Source organism: Propithecus coquereli, unplaced genomic scaffold (assembly GCF_000956105.1).
Source record: "Propithecus coquereli isolate 6110/MARCELLA unplaced genomic scaffold, Pcoq_1.0 Scaffold148, whole genome shotgun sequence".
In the NCBI taxonomy this organism is placed as follows: Eukaryota; Metazoa; Chordata; class Mammalia; order Primates; family Indriidae; genus Propithecus; species Propithecus coquereli.
In genome coordinates this window covers 1387223-1391282 of record NW_012139191.1, presented here as the reverse complement: position 1 = coordinate 1391282, position 4060 = coordinate 1387223, and the positions used below count along the sequence as shown (strand labels likewise).

Here is a 4060-nt window from a genome sequence, read left to right as displayed (position 1 = left end):
CCTTCACCCTATCCATACTCAAAAATTCATTCAAGATGGATCACAGAATTCTACCCATAAAAACTACAATCAAAAAAACTTTTAGAAGAAAATACAGGAGAGTATCTTCATAAACTTGGGGATGGCAAGGATTTCGTAGGACACAAAAAGTATTGTCCGTTTTTTAAAAGTTGACAAATATGACTTCATTAATACTAAAATTTCCTGCTCATCAAAAGATAACATACTAAGAAAAGGAATAGGCAAACCATAGTCTGAGAAAAAAATATTGATATAATATGACAAAGGAATTAAGAACAAAAGACAATGATTAAACTCAGTAACAAGTGAGCAAAAGAGTGGAAAGACCTGTAACCAAAGAAGACAGATGAATGGCTAATAAGCACATGAAAAGGTGGTCAGTATCATTAATTATGGAGAAATGCAAATACAAACCACCACATACTCCCTAGAATGGCTAAAATCCAAAAGACCAACCACATTAAATGGTCAGGATGTCAGGCAACTGGAATCCTGATATATCCTGGAAATATAAAATGATAAAACAACTTTGGAGAACTGTTTGGTATTTTCTTGTGAAGGTAAACATACATAAACCCTATGACCTGACAATTCTACTCTTAGGTAGTACTGCCAGAGAAATGAAAACATGTACGTACAGAGACTTACACAAGAATGTTCCCACGAATCTTAATCATGATAGTCCCAAATTGGAAACAACCCAGATGTCCCCTGACAGGTGAATATAGATAAATTATAGTATATTCATCCAGTGAAGTACTATGAAGCAATAAAATAACTCCTGAGACATACAACACGAATGGAATCTCCAAAAACAATGTATTTGGCTAAGTGAAAGAAACCAAACAAAGTAATACTATAAGATTTCATTTACATGAAGTTTGCCTGTGACCACACAAAACTAACCTATGATGATAGAAAGCAGGGGTGGGATGACAGAGAAGGGTCACAAGAGGACTTTGGGCATGATGGAAATATTTCATATTGTTTTAGACAGTGGATGCATTCCAATATAAAGGTTAAAACTGGAAAAACCAAACACCTAAAATATGTATCTTATTGCATATAAATTCTCCTTCAACAAAATAGCAATTACTGACTTATTTTTTTATCCTCCTTCCCCCACCAAAAAAATGGAAAAGGTTGGTATGGAGTTCATTACTGGAAAACTCTCAGACTTTTTTTTTCTTTTTCTTTTAGTTTCTTTATCTGCCTATCATACGGACTTTTGAAACATAAAATGAGAAAAGGAAAAGTAAAATTACTAAGCAAATCAACTACACATAGATAGCCAATGAAGTGTGTGTACATCTATTTAAATCTCTGGTTAAAATTCCTAGTGTATCCTTCATAATGAAATAATTTGATTATGGATTTGTTTTTTTGTCACACAATTTGTTAAAAGTGAAATAGTTACTTCACACTTTAAAAAATTAAGTTGCTAAGTGTGACTAAGAGAAATCTCATAAAAATCTATAGTTAATTAAAAATAATTACAGATCAATTTGAAAGAAATGATAGGTCTTAATTGTGGTTTTATAAGGTAAAAATTTGGGAAATGGAATGGATGTTTTGAGAAAAAAATATAACAGAAGCAAAAAACAAACAAATAAATAAGTTCGAAATGGAGAGAGAAGTATCATGCTGTATTGCAGAGAGAGAAAACATTAAGGAAATTTCACATCCTCCATCCTAATTCATCCTATACCTAATTCAAGGTAGAAGCTACCTTGAATGCTGGTGAGGCTAAGAAGGATTCCCAGGCTATGTTTTGGTTCAGTAGGAAGACGAGCCATGATTAATAAGCTATAGGTAGAAGAAGGGACTCAGGATGTCTGCTTAGTATTTTCCATCCCTTCCTTATAAGGAGTAGGCATAATTTAGCAGCTGGAAATTGCACTGTTTGTAACTTTAGAGAATAAGGCAGAGGGCAACAAGTTACAAATCAGTTGTAAAGGATAAAATTACATTCGTATTTTTAAATCTCCTAAAGAAAATCACTTGATATTAAAAGTTAAGATCAACAGCTATGTGGAAATGAATTAAAGCAACCATCATCTTCAGTTCACTGAAAATGACACCTGGTGGCAGCATTGCCAAAATGCAAGGGCAGAATAACTGGAGCAAAAATAACACCTCTTAAATGTTAAAAATGCAAAACTACAATCACAAGGTGACTTGTATATGTATGATCGTATGTATGTATGTGTATATCACATTCAATCACATATTTATACATTATACTCATTTAATACCAGAACTAAACTGTATTACAAAATATATGATTTATAGATCTATAAAAGTATAAATAAAGATGCAAAATTTCCATCATTTACTCTATTAATTGACATAGTTTAAGTATCTGAAAAAAGTCCTCAGATAAAATTACTAAAACAAACCTAATGTTTTTAAAACTTCACTTTTAAAGACTGTGGAATGTGAAATTTCGGCTGGCCAGGTCATCAAGCTATGAATCTGAACTCTAGTAAAGGACCATCAAAGTCAGCTAATATCCTTGAAAATCACAAATTGCTTAAGCCCAAAATCTTCCCACATGTTTCACCAACTGAACTAAAAAAACCATTTACTGCAATTGTGACTTCTGTTCACAGCTGCAGTATTATTAACTGTGACTTCACTATATGCCCAAGCTGTGAGAAACAAAGGTCAAATTTATTGATTCTACTGTTGAAACAAAGCATGGTGATTTGATCAGCTGTCTCAAAATGCAGGCATACAGTTTGTAAAATGACCATTAATCAAACACTGGTCCAAACAAATAGTTCAGGTCATACTATATTCAGCTTTTGAATAAAATATCTACCTGAATTATCAATGCAATTGTTAACTGTAACACTGATTTCAAGTAAATACAAAATGAGCTATAAAAAGCTCTGGTGAAGAAATAACAAAGGCTCAAAACAATGTATCCCTATTTTACCCGTTTTCCATCTTTGGTCTTCTTTAAGTTCCAAGTGCCATCTGGCAACTTCTCAAAGAACTTTCTTGCTTTTGGTGCTTGGTCAAGGATATGAGCAGGTGGAATACCCAGAACTTCCACTATCTTATTCATCTGATCTACCTGTATTAAAAATAAAAACAAAAATAAAACCTTTAATTTCTACTGTACATCCTACTTCTGCTCACCAATTCATTCATTCATAAATAAATAAGTTTCAGATCTCCTATGAGTCAGGCACTCCTCTAGGCACTGAGCATACACTAACGAACAAAAGAGAGAAAGGCCCTGCCCTCCTGCAGCCAAACATTGCACAGAAGGAAAGACAATTAACAAACACATACATCTATAGTATGTCAAGGGGCCATGGACACAATGGTGAACATTAAGGAAGGATGGGAAAAAGTCTTAAAGTTTCAGTTTTTGGAGAATTTTAAATAACCCTTAAAAAAAAAAAAAAACCCAGAGGCTTAATGTAAGAGTGTAGATTCATTCGCTCAAATACTGAGTGTGTATACTTTTATGCTAGAAACCATGCTCAGTAGCAGAATAATATAGCAATAAACAAAACAGACGAAAATCTCTGCCAAAAAGAAGTTTATGTTATAGTAGGAAGAGACCAACAATAAACAAGTAATACATTACGTCACATGATGACTAAGAACTATGGAGAAAGTTAAAAGGGGATAAGGAGAAGGGTATTGCAACTCTCAATAGGGTGTATAGGTTTCACTGAGAAGGTGACGTTAGAGCAAAGACTTCAGGTCAGTGAGGGAAGAGCCAAGTGCCGGCTGGGAAAAGAGCATTTCAAGCACAGGAAAGAACAAATGCAAAGGGCCTGGTATGGGCCCATGGCTGGTGTTTTCAAGGGACCATAGAGAAGGCTGTGTCTGAATCACAGAGTGAGGGGAGAAGAGGCAGAGACCACATGTTGGAAAGAGAACCAGCATGAGAGGCAGCAGAAATTTGTGAGCTACTCCAAGGACTTCAGCTTTTACAATGAGTTGAGATGGGAAACCACTGGAAGTTTCAGGTGATCCTAATGTTGTTTAAAGCCCAAGAAAGACACTAATTTATATA

General features: G+C 34.4%; 1 protein-coding gene across 1 annotated transcript in view; it reads right to left on the bottom strand.

Moving 5' to 3' along the window:
* The window catches only part of DYRK1A (dual-specificity tyrosine-(Y)-phosphorylation regulated kinase 1A), a 154868-nt gene that overhangs the window by 20298 nt on the left and 130510 nt on the right, over window positions 1-4060 (bottom strand). The gene's annotated exons all lie outside the window — the stretch shown is intronic.